This window comes from Pleurodeles waltl, chromosome 11 (assembly GCF_031143425.1).
Source record: "Pleurodeles waltl isolate 20211129_DDA chromosome 11, aPleWal1.hap1.20221129, whole genome shotgun sequence".
NCBI classification, from domain to species: Eukaryota; Metazoa; Chordata; class Amphibia; order Caudata; family Salamandridae; genus Pleurodeles; species Pleurodeles waltl.
The window spans coordinates 177,173,682-177,190,445 of NC_090450.1; the positions used below are offsets into that span (position 1 = coordinate 177,173,682).

General features: G+C 45.9%; 1 protein-coding gene across 7 annotated transcripts in view; it reads left to right on the forward strand.

Annotated features, from left to right (window-relative positions):
• Positions 1-16,764, forward strand: part of LOC138265564 (von Willebrand factor A domain-containing protein 5A-like) — a 613,576-nt gene that overhangs the window by 56,091 nt on the left and 540,721 nt on the right. The window lies entirely within an intron of this gene.

A 16,764-nucleotide genomic window follows, 5' to 3' on the forward strand; every position in this document is an offset into this window, starting at 1 on the left:
TAATTATTCTGGAAATCAGAAACAATTGAATCAAAAACTTCTGGACAATACAGCTAAATATTTGGGGTTATGGTGACATAAAGGATGAAATAGAAATTAAAGTAGGAAATAAATGCTAAACCTCCCCAGTTTTTTAAATAATTGTAGTAAACAATGAAGGGAATTATCTGAATTCCAGAAAATAATGCCCGAGGCAATAGAAAAATAATAAAGAATAGGGCTTTGACATTATTCACTTTCGAGATAAATCACCCAATGCTACCATGATAATTGATGCCAAAAAGACCACATGTGGAACCCCATCCTGGCGGCTACTTGTTACTCTTTGTATAAGATACTTTTATTTGATAGGCTGAATCGGAAAGATGACTGAAAGTCTAAACTTGTGAAGATTGCAGAATGAAAACAATTCACAATGTCTCTAAGCAGAGTGGAGTAACAGCATTCTTCAAGTTTAATTTAAAGGCAAAGAAAGTACCTACTGTGTTAAGGCAGAGGCCATATTCTCTTTTAGATGTTTGAATTATTCTCTTTGGTAATTTGACATTTTTTATGTATGGATAGGGCATTTCAGTCGTATGAACCTAGGCAAAAGGAAGCGCAGTGCTGTAGAGGATCAAAGACAAGCATAAAATCAACAAGAGGAAAGCAGGCTGGATTGTGAATTGTTATGGCGTTGTGTTTTTGAAAGAAGTGAGTCTTCAACTTATTCCTAATTTGGAGCAGTGCAGGGGTGGTCCTGATGGATACAGGAATGTTGTTCCAGATCCTCTGTGCATAGATGGAAAATGTCTGCAGTCTAGTTTTTACACTTCTTTAGTAGTTTCCTGGCTTTGGATTTGCCAAGACCACCAAAGGTAGTGAGCTTGTCTGCAAGATTAACAGGATTGCTGTTTGGTTTGAAAATGATGCAACTTTGTTGAAGATGGTGTGAGCAATCATGGGGAGCAAATGAATGTCCATCAGGATGGGGGGTGATGTGATCATATTTATTCAGACTCTGGATGAGACACTGGATGAGACATGTTTCAACACGTAGGATGGTCCTAAGGGGTGCCTTTGTGTAGTCTGGGAGGGCATGTAGAGTGTATTACCACTGATGATGCTGTATGTGATAATCTGTTAAGATATAGATAAAGTGTCTGCATAGGATCATGGTGGTGTTATCCTCACTAGTACATGAGGTAATGTGCCATTAACACAACATGATAGATAATGCATCAAATAGGGAAACGTCCTCAACAGCGACTCCGGAATAACGATTACCCAAGCAACGCAAGCGTAACCACGCTTGCCGGAACAGCAACTGCCTTTTTCTCTGCCTTAACCTTGCATGTGCTGAACAACGCATATTCGTGGTTAAGGCAAAGAAAAAGTCAGAGTGGATCGGGAGAGGACGTGTCAGGTAAGGGGGGTTGGGGCAGGGTTGGGGGGTAGTTTTTAGGGGTGGGGATGGATTAAGGGCTTGGGGCAAGGTGGAGGGGTCGGGGTAGTTTGGTTTTTAGGGGCGGGGTGGGGGATTGGGGTACTTCTGTTTTTTAGAGGTGGGGTCTGGTTTTTAGGGGCAGGGGTGGGAGGATCAGGTTAGTTCTGTTTTTAGGGGCAGGGTGGCGGTCGGGTAGTTTTGTTTTTGGGGTGGGGGTCGGGGTAGTTTTGTTTTTAGGGGCGGCGTGGGGGGATTGGGGTAGTTTCGTTTTTAGGGCCGTGGGTGGGGGTTGGGTGGTTTTGTTTTTAGGGGTGGGGTCAGGGTAGTTCTGGTTTTTAGGGGCAGGGGTGGGGGAATCAGGTTAGTTCTGTTTTTAGGGGCAGGGGTGGGGGGATCAGGTTAGTTCTGTTTTTAGGGGCAGGGTGGCGGTCTGGTAGTTTTGTTTTTGGGGTCGGGTTGGGGTAGTTTCGTTTTTAGGGGTGGGGTGGGGGATTGGGGTAGTTTCGTTTTTAGGCGTGGGTGGGGGTTGGGTGGTTTTGTTTTTAGGGGTGGGGTGTGAGGATCAGGGTAGTTTGGTTTTTAGGGGCGGGGTGAGGGGATCGGTGTAGTTTGGTTTTTAGGGGTGGGGGTTGGCTAGTTTTGTTTTTAGGGGGAAGGGGGTAGTTTGGTTTTTAGGGGCTGGGTGGGGGGTCAGGTAGTTCTATTTTGAGGGCGGGGTGGGGTGAGGGGTAGTTCTGTTTTTAGGGGTGGGGGTTGGGATAGTTTGGTATTTGGGGGTGAGGGGTCGGGTAGTTTTGTTTCCAGGGGCAGGTGTGGCGGGTTCGGGGTAGTTTTGTTTTTAGGGGTGAGTGCGGGGGGGTAGGGGTAGTTTTGTTTTTAGGGGCGAGGTTGGGGGTGTCGGGTCGTTTTGTTTTTATAGGCAGGGTGGGGGAGTTGGGGTAGTTTTGTTTTTAGCGGCGGGGTGGGGGGGTTGGGTAGTTTTGTGTTTTAGGGGCGGAGGTGGGGAATTTTAGGGGCAGGATGGGGGGATCGAGGTTGTTAGGTTTTTGGGGGTTGGGGTAATTTAGTTTTTGGGGGTGGGGGGTTGGGGTAGTTGGGTCAGTTAGTTTTGTTTTTGGGGGTTGGGGTAGTTTGGTTTTTAGGGGTGGAGGATCGGGGTAGTTCTGTTTTTAGGTGTGGGGGTTTGGGGTACTTTTGTTTTTGGGGTGGGGGATCGGGAAAGTTTTGTTTTTGGGGTTGGAGGGTCAGGGAAGTTTTGTTTTTAGGTGCGGAAGTGGGAGGTTGGGGTAGTTTGGTTTTTAGGGGTGGGGTGGTGGGATCGGGGTAGTTCTGTTTTTAGGGGTGGCGTGGGGGTCGGGGTACTTTTGGTTTTGGGAGTGGAGGTCGGAGACGTTTTGTTTTTAGGGGTGGGGGTCTTGGTAGTTCTGTTTTTAGGGGTGGGGTGAGGGGGTCGGATACTTTTGTTTTTGGGGTGGGGGGTCAGGGTAGTTTTGTTTCAAGGGCGGGCGGGGGGATCAGTTGTTTTTAGGGTGGGGGAGGTCATCAAAGGTTTTAGGGCTCAGGGTGGGTGGGGGGTTTCTGAGGTAGTTTTGTTTTTAGGGGTATGGGGTCGGGGTAGTTTTAGTATTAGGGGTGGGGTACTTCTGGGCCTTAGGGCAGATGGGGCGTGGCATGCCCTTCCCACACATACCTTTACTAGGCATGCTTTTAAGCATGCATGGTAAAGGCATTTGTGGTAAAAATGTGGTCATTGTTCCGACCGCGTTGTTCAGGCATGCGTGGTTCTAGCATTTGTTGTTCCATAATACATTCATCAAATGGCATTAGAATAGCATCATTAAAGAAACAAGCCTTCCTGGGTCAGCAGTAAATTGAAAACAATGAAGGTTTAATACAATTTTAAAGAACCATCTGGCTAACCTCCAGATGAATCCCCTTTAATAAAAAAAAAATAATAACAATGAAATTCAGAGTCAGGATCAAAGTTAATAATATGTTTCATGGCTCACCCAAACAAAATACAGAATACATTCCACATTACTAAGTACCATCCCTTAATTGTTATATCATTGAATGAACTTTGTCATAGATGGGACAGTACAAATCGTTTTACACACAAAAAGTGACGACCTTAATTAATGACTAGTCCCTCAGAGTCACAGTGTGAGAAAGCGGAAAAGGCCTTGAACTGTACATTCTAGAAGTCTGAGTTCACCAAGAATGTGATTTTGCTTCAGACACACAGGAGAAGGGGGTTGTCTTCTGAGCAGTCAGTCACATCCTCTTCAACCTCCCTGATATGGGCCTCTCTGGAGGCTCAGGCCTTGTGATTTTATGCAGTGTTGGGATCTGTTGCAGAGGAGCGTACCGGTGGACAAGTCCCCCTTTATACAGAGGAAGTTAGTGTGCAGGTGCGATTACACTTTCTTGTTTTTGGGAGAGGGTGTGAAAGGTCCTATAGTTCAGGGTACCTGTGTGTGCTGACATCTCCAGTTGTACTGACATACCAATATCCACAGTCTAGTGCAGTGGTTCCCAACCTTCTGACTTCTGTGGACCCCCACTGAATCATTATTGGAATTCGGGGACCCCCTACTGAGACGTTACTGTAAACTGGGGACCTAATCTGTTAATATTATTTAAGTTTCTAAGTAGTCGCGGACCCCCTGAGGAGGCTCCGCAGACCCCCAGGGGTCCCCGGACCACAGGTTGGGAACCACTGGTCTAGTGTGTAGAGGACTCCATCACAAATCCCGAGAGCTACAGCCTATAATACATTTAGAACTGCATTTCCACTGGTAAACAACCAGAATATCATTCATTTGGATGTCAGATGCTAGTTTGGTGGCAGAAGTGCTATCCATCAGTTTTCTCAGAAACGGTAATTTGGAAACTGTTCTGCAATTGAGTAAGATCAAGATTTGTTTTTTTGTTTTTAAAAAGGGTTAGTTTGACAATATTTCTCAGAGCCTGGGAAGACGTATTGCTAAAATGAAATATTTTTGAGTATTGAAGCAGATGCTAGGGGGGATGCACTGTTGGTCAGGTCTCTTTTCGGTGTTCTGTGTGCACACTGTCTGTGATGCAACCTTTCCTATTCTGTATACTGTACCAGATTTATGAAGCCACCATTTCTGCATTTGCAACTGCAACGTGACAGAACTACAGCTGTCGGTGGTTGCAATCCCATAAAATGGAGATCATGGAGGGGACTGCAGGCAGCAGTCTAAGGGACCATTGTATGCTTGCTCCCTTTCCAACACCCCAAAGCTCTAATTTCCTCACCGAGCTCTGTCCCATATGGACAACTTACACTGTGCAAACGGTCACACACTAACAAAGGCAGGGAGTGACCTGAATTGCCTTGTGATCGTCGGTGTGGTTGTATTCATCCGATACATTTCCTGTAAATCATGCGAATGAGGAAACACCTCTTTGCATTGCCCTCAGCCTTGTAATTTACTATGAATCTTAAGGTTAAAATTATAAGTGAAAAAAGTTACTAGTTACTCAGTGTCATTTAATTCATGGCAATTTGTTTATTTCTATGCAAACCATAACATTCTGTGCAGCACTGAATTTGTAAAGGTGAAAATATCTTAATGCACTGCACCCAAGATCAGTGTTTACGAAATGTTTGATAATGGAGACTCTAAAATTAGAGTTTCAAGAAAGATTGTGCGGTTATATTTTAGAGCAAGAAGGAGACCAGGTTAAATCTGCTTTTTTATATGAATATTTTGCTCGTCATTCATCTTTCAAATGGACTATTTTGGTGACTTTCTTCATAGAGTAAGGGATGTCAGTTTCACAAAAGAGTTACAGAAGTGCTTTATGTTTGGAAAGTTAGCTTAAATAGAAACGTGATGTAGTAATTTGGATACTAAAATAATGGGCCTGCTTCACAAAGATAAGTTACACTTTAGAGTATAGTTACACTTTTTACTAAGTTTACTTTTTTCAGTATGCATAAATTCCAAGTGTAAACTTACTACAAAAGTGTATGTTACATGTATCCACCCCCAGAGTAATAAAATTGGTTTGCCCTTGTGACACCCACCCTCCTGTCTCCCTCCCACATTTACTGCTAAAATCTATACTTACATGTGTGGAGACTTCGCAGTCGGGGAAGAGAATTCTCCACATCTAAGTATAGGGAAAACATACATTTTGTTTTATGTTCTGTAATGCTACAAAACATACTATGAAGTGCAGTTTGGAGGGGGGGGTGGCTTGCTAGCTGGAGGTGGCAGACGCTTGATGCTTTATGCCAGCCCACCTATAATCCTGAGCCGTCTGGGAATGTCCCAGGCCCTGGCAATTGAAGGGAACAGGTGCTGGGGCACCAGAGCGCCATCTCTTTGAGGCATTCTGCCCTTTCTTGGAGACACCAGCAGCTCCCTGAGATATGCATCACTGCTGGCTTCTCTCCGCAAGATGGCGACCGAGGCCTGAGGTAGGAGCCCTCCTCGGGGCTTGTGGTAGGTGCCCGGGAGCTGCAGAACGCAGCAGAGGCACTGAGGGGACTAAAGTGAAGGAGAGCCCCTGCTAGGCTTCTACAAACTGAGCTGGCATGGTACTGTATACATGTTAGCACGCTCTGGGCTTATCCATTTCATAATAGTAAGTGTTTGGATGCTGCTTTGAGGTCGATGAACCTTTTGACTCATTTAAATTATATAGATTAACATATTGATTAGTGATACATAAAGCAACAACATTAAACAATAAAATGATAACCAAATGTAGGAAAGTAGTCTTTTTCTAGCATAGTTACCCCCACTTTTGGCCTGTTTGTGAGTGTCAGTGTGTTTTCACTGAGTCACTGGGATCCTGCTAGCCAGGACCCCAGTGCTCATAGATAAAAACCCATATGTCAGTGTGTTTTGCCAGTCTCACTGGGATCCTGCTAGCCAGGACCCCGGTGCTCATAGTTTGTGGCCTAATGTGTATGCCTGTGTAGTGCCTAACTGTGTCACTGAGGCTCTGCTAATCAGAACCTCAGTGCTTATGCTCTCTCTGCTTTTCAATTTGTCACTATAGGCCAGTGACCACATTTACCAATTTCGGTTGGCATACTGGACCCCCTTATAAGTCCCTAGTATATGGTACGTAGGTACCCAGGGCATTGGGGTTCCAGGAGAACAATATGGGCTGCAGCATTTCTTTTGCCACCCATAGGGAGCTCAGACAAACCCTTAAACAGGACTGCCATTGCAGCATGCGTAAAATAGTGCACACACTAATTCACAGCCATTTTCACTGCACTTAAGTAACTTATAAGTCACCTATATGTCTGAGGAGCCAAAATGGCGGCCGGGACGGTCGCTTGAACTGAGCGCTCCGTCTCCGGCTCGACCACAACATCCTGTAGGGCGCCCCTTGGAACCCCGACGCCGCAGCCGAGGCGGTGGCTTGGTCGGGATGGACTGGGGCACTAGCCGCGGATCGGACGCAGCCCGCGAGGTGTGGGTGAGCCGAGGCCGGGCCGCGAGGGGCTTGCGCCGGACGCGGCGACCGGGGAGAGGAGCTGCTTTGGCGGTTCCGGGCGCGCTTCTGCCCCGTACAGCCGGCGCCCGCCTTATTTATTAACGGCCGTAGGTGCTGATGCACCACGACCGCGCGGGCTGAATCAGGTCCGCCGACCGAAGTGGGGTCGGAGCGGGCCGTGACCCGGGGGCGGCGTCCTGTGCTCATCGCGGCGCGCGGCCGGCGCAGGGCCGGTGCGCATGGTTGGAGCTGGCCTGGGGAGCTGAGGCGCCATTTTGGACGACGCAGCAGTGGAGCTGCGACGACACATCCTGCTGCAAAGAAAGGGCACTCCTGCCCAGAACTAAAGTACATTGCAGCCAGTGGCCCAGGAGAGAGCAGAGGAACATGGGCAAGAGCCGGCATTTCACGGTAAGGGGGGAAATATGGGGGGATCAACTCGACCTATGAGGAGGGGACACTCCTGGACTCTTGGCCCCCCCCCACTGCCTCATTATTAGCACAATCCACCCGCGCCCCTCAGGATGGAGACAAGCACCGCTTGAACCCCAAAAGAAAAAGAGCTCAAGCCCAGTATGCACCGCGGGCCTCCACGGGCTTGGTCCTGACAGCCTGCACAGCGCAGTCGGCCGGCGCGTGCTGTGGGCACTGGGGCCGCGCCAGTGCCCCGCGGTTGGCACTTACTTTAATTGCCCTGCGCCAACGCGGAGCCTGCCCGCAGCTCCAGAAGATCTCCCCGGTCCCTTCCGGGCTGCGCCGCCTGCCTCGGCCTTCAATTATGTTCCCCCCTCCCTCTGGGGACACCTCTGGCACCATGCTCCGCCGCCACCTATGAGTACAAGGGTGCTCTCCTCCAGCTGTTACGATCCCCATGCGCACCGGGAGGCACCGTAGATAGCCACACGGGGACCCAACTTCAGACCATCGTGGAATCCGGCGGCCGCTGCACCTATCAGTGAACACATGGCCACAGGCAACAATCACGCATAATCAGGAATACGCTCTCCCTTGGCACTACTGGCCAAATTCATGCCCCCAACGCCGAACGTGCACACCATAACGAGGACATTCAGCAAAAGTTTAACTTACCGAACCAACAGCGCCAAACAGTGCGAAACTACTGAAGATCAGGAGGAGACCCCGGGACAGCTAAAATAGCTGGCAGAGCCAAATCAGCCAAGAATTTGGACCGAAACACCCATGGACCAACACCCACCGACCAACAATCTAACCCGTCCCTACAGTCACTGGAAAACACGTTCATGACGCATTCTGCTCAGTTCGAGAAAGTATTGCAGGCGATCTTGGACACTAAATCATCTCTAGAAAACAGAATCGACGCAGTTGCACAAGACTTGAACCTCATACGATTGGACCAACGAAGTCTAGCTGAAAGAGTGAAAACAGCTGAGGTTGAAATATCCGACTTAATCCCAATGGCGCAAGGAAACCAAAAACAGATCCAGCGCATGGACGCGGAGTTGAAGGTACTCTGGAGGAGATCGGAAGAAATGGAGAGCAGGGCGCGTCGCAACAACGTGAGATTTCTGGGCTTTCCAGAAAGTATGCGGCAAACGGAGTCGGAAATCCCCCTGGAGCAATGGCTAATCAAGGAGGTGTTAAATGGGGCTCCATCTAAGTTCTTCTCAGTTGAAAGGGCTTACAGAATTCCAGGCACACCCCCGGCTCCTGGCCAGCCCCCTAGACCACTGATCGCTAGATTCCTGAACTACAGAGATCGGGGTGCAATATTGCAACAATTTCGCAGCAAAGGCCCATTTAAGTATGAAGATTCGACTATTAATGCATACCCAGACTTCACACAGGAGGTGCAGAACCAACGCAACTCTTTCGTCAAAATTAAACAACGCCTACGAGAACACAACATAAAATATGCCTCGCTCTTCCCCGCGAAACTAAGGGTAGCAGCGGAGGACCGCACCCACATAATCACAAACCCTGAGGATGCCTGGACATGGCTGCACGCCAAGGACCTAGCTCATCCTCAGGAAGACACGGAAGAGGATGAGAAATGGCAAACTCCTGCTGCAAGGAAGCGATCCAAAAGACGAATCAGGGGCCAGCCTAATGACTGGCAAGCGGCAAAAGAAAGGGCAAAAGTGCTGAAAGAGACGCCCTCACACATGCAAAGCAACTGTGCAATTGCTGGGAAACCCCCAGAGCTGGGTTCGGACTCTGACACGGCCAGCTCCACATCTACAATAATAGGAGAACTGGGTGGGCCAAAGGTCACCCCCAGATCCGCAGACGAACTTTAAGCTACACACATCCACCCTGAGAGTCCGCCAGTGATGATGCTCAAAACCGGGAAAACTCCAGTGACTCTGTGGTGCCGTCGAGGCCTGGGGTGAATGCGCCTCCAGCAATGTGTATCTTTGATATAAACAATAAGCTAAGTTATTGGGGGCGAGCGGGGGCGGCTCGCAAGTGGTGGAGCAGTGCTGGAGGGAATAATCTTACGTCCCGAGGGGCGCCCAATGATATTAGCAGACTAAGGGGGTTATTACAACTTTGGAGGAGGTATTAATCCGTCCCAAAAGTGACAGTAAAGTGACGGATATACCACCAGCCGTATTACGAGTTCCATAGGATATAATGGACTCGTAATACGGCTGGTGGTATATCCGTCACTTTACCGTCACTTTTGGGACAGATTAACACCTCCTCCAAAGTTGTAATAACCCCCTAAGTCTGTGGAAAGATGTGAGCCCCTTATAAGAGCCACATCTGGACGATATGAGAATCCCACTATGCAAATCCAACCGGATATGGGTTATTTCACGTGTTTTTAAGTTTAGTAGTCTCACAATAGTTATAAGTAGTAACGGGGATTCATTAAGGGGAGTTGGGGTTAATAGTTTAGTAGGAACGCATGTACCGGAATCACTCAGAACACAAAATGAACAGCTGCACCCGCTATATTTAACAAATACCAGCTATAGAAAGGTAGTGACCAGGTGAGCCAACACCAGAGCCCAGACCCTTAGCACAGGAACTAACCCCCGAAACCCCATATGACGCCTTCCAGCAAAAATACCAAAATCCAGTACACCATAGTAACATGGAATGTTAGGGGCTTAGGGGTGCTGAGTAAACGGACCAGAGTACATGCTCGGCTCAAACGACTAGGAGTGCATATTGCCATCCTACAAGAGACACACATGCTAGAAGGGGACTTACACGACTTGCGCATGAAATGGGGAGGCCTGCTGATAGGCACAACGTACTCGGCCTTCGCGAGGGGGGTGTTGGTTTGGATAGCGGTGGGAGTCCCATTCCTTTTATCGACACATAAGATAGACCAAGGAGGGAGATATGTGGTAGTGGAGGGCAGACTTGACGGCAGACAAATAGCAGTGGTCGGCATATACGCCCCAAACAGTGGTATCACGGGTTTTCTCACCACCCTCACTCCAACATTACTGTCCCACCCCATGGCCCTGGCCGTCTGGGGCGGTGACTTCAATAGCACACAATCTGTAGGATTGGATAGAACCAGTGCCTACCCGAGCACACTAGCCAACAGGAAACCCTCGGGTCCCCTGCAAGACTGGGCAAGCGTTATGAGACTCTACGACATATGGCGACTAGGTCACCCAGAACAAAGAGAATATTCATTCTACTCAGCACCACATACCACCCACTCCAGAATAGATATAATATGGGGCACTCGCGAAATAGGGGCGTTGGTTAGCGAAACGGGATACTTAGCAAAGACACTGTCGGATCATGCGCCATTGAGAGTAACACTGAATTGGGGAAGGACAAGTCAGGCGGTCCCCACCTGGAGGTTCCAGGCGGAGGCATTACAGGACCAAGCATTTGCTGAATCATTGAAAGAATCTATAAGTCAGTACTGGGATATAAATGCTATGTCCGCAACAACACGGGCGACAGAGTGGGACGCCCACAAAGTAGTAGCGCGCGGAGTATGTATATCCACCACGTGGGGAGTGAGACGCTCTTTACAGGCAGAGGTTGGCAAACTAGAGAAGGAACTCAGGGCAGCGGAAATAGCAGTAGCACTAGGGGAAATCCCCAATACGACCCTAAAAGCAAGGCGCTTAAAATATAATGACGCAGACAGCAGACTCCGCTGCCATGACTACAAATATCACTTAACCAGGTTGCAAACGGAAGGGGACAGATCAAGCAGAATGCTAGCATGGCTGCTCCGCGAGGATCAACAGCAATCTCCAATAGGTGCCATCCGAGTGGGCGCACAGGATATGGCTACCACACAAGTAGAAATAAATGAGACGTTTAGAAAATACTACTCAAACTTATACACTAAATGCACCTCATGCACTGCCACACAACTCGAGGCTTTTCTCGCCGATTCCCTCCTGCCCCAATTATCACAAACAGATAGAGAAACAATCGAAACTCCCATAACAATGGAAGAAATAGCAGAATGGAACAGAGCTTTGGCTTATCCCCGGACCGTCGCTCGCAGCACACGACTGAGATATATACAATATAATTACCTCCACAGAACGTACCTCACCTCACATCGACTAACAGTAATCTATGGGGGAGATCCTAGGGCGTGCCCCAGATGTAAAAATGTAGACGCAAATTTGGACCACATGGTATGGGCCTGTCCAGAGATCCAACTGGGGTGGGACGAGGTGATGTCTGACCTGTCGAGACTCCTTAATATGAATCTGACTCCGACCCCTGACAGATGTCTGCTGGGCTTTGGGGATGGGCTGCCATGGGGAAGAGTGGAAACCCGCTTTCTGAGTCTGGCCCTGGTGGAGACAAGACGTTACAACATGGACCAGAGCCGAACTCGAGGTCCTGAAGAGCGAGGAAGGGACGGGACTGCGTCGCCACCCTATTGCGCAGAAATGGGAAGTAGCAATGACAAGCTGGGACAATATAGTGAGAACAGCGGACACAGACACAGACACACCAACGGAAGTGGAGACTGGGTAAACATAGGGAGGGAAGAGATGTTGCCGCACCCTCTAGGACATGGTTAGGGAAGACACGATAAGGCTGAGATTGAATAAAAGGCGGACAACAGGGGATAGAACCCAGGACATTGAGTAACAGACAGGTTGGACACAGTAGACGCCCCACCCACCTGAAATCAGACAAGTCTATGAGTAATGACACCATATATACTGGAAAAGCCAGGTTGTGGCATCCCCCTGCATAAGCAACTTCCACCTCTTACATTGCCATTGTGTTCAAGTTTAAGTTGATTAATGTTTGAAATTAGTTAAACGTGTTGTATAATAACATGATTCTGTTACACCCAGCCAATTGGGCAACCCAAACGAGAAGAAGCACCACTGATATTCTATTCCTGCATAAGTTTAAAGTATAAAGGTTATCAAATAATGAAGTAGAACACTCAAACAATGTAGACAGTAGTGATATTAACACTGTTACGCATAAACACGAAGCAAACGAGATGGTGCTGTAAACAAGATACTGTTTATTAAATAATAAAATGTTAATAAAAGATTATTTAAAAAAACTAAGGTAACTCACTTTAAAAATATGCTGGTGTAATTATCTAAGCTAAAAAGGAAACAAGAAACCACATTTAATTTATACCTCTCCTCATGGGACAGCGGACAGGAAAGTTTTGTCAAGAAGAACGTTCACCTTCTCCCAACATTAGTAGACAGCAGCATCAGGATGGTGCAGAGTTCGGGCTGCACTGGACAAGTTAGCAGTTCATAATTGTTTGGGCATATTAGTACTGAACAGCATAAACTGGAAGGGCATATAGAAAGGATACCTTTATTCTTCAGAAAATAGTTAAGAGTTAGAGGGAGTCAGAAGAAGCAGAGATACTCCGCCACGTCCGAGATCATCAGCATGTCAAGACTGACTGACTGACTAAAAGTTTCAAAAGTCTCTCTATAATTAGAAATGTCCAGGAGTTTTTTGATTGGTCCTCCAGGTGAGCTCATCTTACACACCAGATTCAGCATCCCATGGTAGCCGCCGACACCATCAAGTTTGCAACTTTTCCGTATTTTCTCAGAGAAAGTACATAATCACCTCAATTAATTCATACAGTTCAACCAAAATATTACATTTTCTAATTGATTGTTACTTCAAGATCTTTTGTCATGGAATGCAGGATGAGCTAAACAATTCTCACATGAAGTTAATAAGGCTTTCTGTCTTGTTCAACAGCTAGAACAAATATTGTTACATTGGGCCAGATGTTCAAAGACCTTTTGCATTTGTTAATGTTTCTGATCGGTATTTCGGGCCGTTAAGAAATGCACAAGGCTTTTCTTATGTACAAAGGCCTTTAAGAAATCGCAAATTGTAGAAATGGCCTGTAGAAATCGTAGTTTATGATACCCCGAATAGGAAATCGCAAATAGGGATTTCCTATTTACGATTCCTATTCTGATATACAAAGCATTTCCTAAATGTGACGTGGGCATTTAGGAGATGCAATTTCCACTGACTTGAGGTTGGTGGTAATCAGATGCAATTTAAAACAAAATCACCCCAAGGTGCTTTTTTTAAATTGCAATAGAGCACACACATGCCCCTTAGTTATAAGTGTGCTTTACAGGTGCACCCCTATTATTGGAGGTCACCAAGGGGGGGGCTTTCGCCCTTTGCCATCCTTAATAAGAAATCGCTATTTAGGAAATGCAAAACCGTCCCACTGACTAAAATGCAAAGGGATTTCTTAATAATGATTTTGTAATAGTGATTTCTACTACTGAATTAGGAAATCGCTATCTCCGTACATAGCATTTTGCATTTTTATAAATCTGGCCCTTAGTTAACACTGAAACGTTCTTCATCTCAATACAATAGGTCATTCACTAATACATCACCAACCTAGGAAATAATTCAGATCAGGGGGAACAGATTAAGTTTGCATTTCTTCAATACTACTTCAAAAAAGGAATCTTTAGGGCCTAGTCTACCTTAGAAAGCAAAATACACATTAATACAGTTAATACACATATATCCTATTGCACACATTACAATTTAATCAAATACTGAAAGCATCTTATTTTATTGCAAACATTGTTTACAACATATTAGAACACATTTAAAATATGCATGTATTTTTCTGCACACGTAAACCAGGTTAATAAATTCATTTTAATCAATATGTACAGTTAATTCACGTTCATTTAGTACTTCAATTATAATATTCATTTAATAAAAATACTTTTACTGTCAATTCATTTCAGTAATTCACTTGAATATAAATGCACAATATCTTTCATGTTAAAACATGATGCCGAATACGAATGGAGGCCTCATTGTCCACCATAATTTAAACATGCACATTTACCACCATAAATGTAAGTCACCAAATGCTAACTTCTATATTAGTAAAATTTGATCTCTATCAGTCCCTCCTCTGACGGCAGTTTATGCCATCACAAAATAACTTTTTTTCATTTACAATGAGACAAATCAAAATCTTGTAGTCTGATTACACATAGTTCTAGATCTGCCATAATTGTCAGTTCTCTTCAGGGGTGTGGAATTTATTAAAATATCTACTTGTCCAGGGGACAGGCTGCTTCTCAAATCTACTTGTCCTGTAAAAAGATCTACTTGTCCCTTTGGTGCCATGTAGTGTGCGCCAAATTATGGCAGCAATCTCCTTATGTAAGAGCTCTGATAATAGCCTCTCTGATTATGCCAGGGCTACTACCACAGTAGGGCTTGAATACTTGCAGTTTCAATCCCTACTGTAGCAATTTCCTTATTTTGCCACCTTTCTGCAGATCTGCATGCTGGGGCTGGAGGAAGCAGTAAGCAATAGTTCCAGGGCCTGAATTCCTTTGAGTCTGCAAACCTACTAACCTGCATGTTTCAAAGATTTTCACCAGCTTCTCTCTAATATTTTCCCATAATAAGAAAGGTTGGACATTTATTCCTGACAATGGCAGAATTAGAACTTCTTCCAGGGTTGGGAAGAAAGTGGCTGGAGGGAAAATGAACTTGCAAATGCTCAATAGATTTTCACATGAGCAAATCTACACATGCATATTTACCCATGCTAAAATACAGTTCACAAATATTTTATAGGGGTACGACATATACCATGGGTGCACTTTTGTGACTTTCTTTAAGAATTTGGGGCCACATATAGGTACGTTCAGATTTGCGACCCGCAAATTGCGAGTCAGAGTGACTCGCAATTTGCGAGTCGCAAATCCGAATGTAGGATGGTGTCCCTGACACCATCTGTGATTCGCAAGGGCTTCGCAAATGCCCACCTCATGAATAATCATGAGGTGGGTCGCAATTTGCGACCCCCTTGCGAATGGCGGCCCTCACAGGGATGGTGGCCTGCTGGAGACAGCAGACCACCATGTCTGTGACTGCTTTTCAATAAAGCAGTTTTTTTTTTTTTGTAATGCAGCCCGTTTTCCTTAAAGGAAAACGAGATGCATTACAAAAACGAAAAATGAAACGTTTTCATTTCATTTTTTCAGAGCAGGCAGTGGTCCGCAGGACCACTGCCTGCTCTGAATTTTGTTTTACAGTGACATTCACAATGGGGAAGGGGTACCATGGGGAACCCTTCCCTTTTGCGAAAGTGTTAGCACCCATTTGAAATAGGTGCAAACTGCGATTGGTTTGCGCCCACGTTAGCAAAACATTCCTACATTGCACTGCGAGTCGCAAACAGGAAGGGAACACCCCTTCCTAATTGCGAGTCGCAAACCCGTTTTGCGATTCGGTAACCAGGTTACTGAATTGCAAAACTGGGTTTGTGCATCGCAATGTGCTTTTTGCAAGTCGCAAACAGCGAAAGTCGCTGTTTGCGACATGCAAAAAGCTACCTACATGTGGGTCTTGGTCCCTAATTAGGTCTGGTGTTAACAAAGGCATTTTGTTTTTATTAAACTTCTATTTCTCTCCCTTTCGGCTGGCTTTACTGTGAGTGATCGCATTCTGCTCTTCCACAAGGAGCATATTGGCACACAAAGTAGTTTTGTTCAGTGTCAGGAACTACAGTGGCAATCAGTGACGTAACGAAACTGGAGGGTGCCCCCTTGCAATTAACATGGAGGAGCCCCCTCTCCAGACTCACTCAGGGCAGGTGATGTGCTGAAGGGGCCCCCTGGAGGGCGGCTGCGGGCCTTTGTTATGCCACTGGTGGCAACGTGTGCTTTTAGAGTTCAAAAACGTTTTTTTTTTTTGCCAGTGTTTGTTATAATGTTGAGGGCCTGGTAGCTCCCACAACAATAAAGTGTTACAAAAGCCATGTCAAAACAAGACACGCATTGATGAAACTAAAAGACTTATAAAAATATGTCAGATCAGTTGGCCTTGTCAGTGTTTGTTTATTTTCATGCTTCCCATAATCGTGTTGAAAATGGTTACACTGATTTTCCATTAGAAATATTTTTGGGAAATACTAGCATGCATCAAAACATTTTACTAAATGACACTTCATTTGCATCTAATCAGAGAGCATTCTGGGAGCATTATACTTAGCCTCATAGCCTAAACTTTTCAAACATGTGTATACACGTTTTTTTGTTTTGTACTGGAACCAACGTCAGTAGTGAAGTGTGACCTTAAAACATTTATTTACAGCACTCACCCTAATAATGAAGGCTTTCAAATAGTGAACCATAAATACAAGTTCGAACAGCATTATCTTTTGGAAACACATTACCTCAACTGCAGAGAGAAACTTCCACTTACTGTAAACAGGCAGCCAAAGGGTTTGTGCTGCAGAGGGTTGGGCCTACTTGTTCCAAGGACAAAGTAAACATAAAAACTTGTTGCCCTTGACCCCAAACAAGATGTCCCAGGTGTCGGGCTATAGGAATTCCACATCCCTGACTCTTCATTGT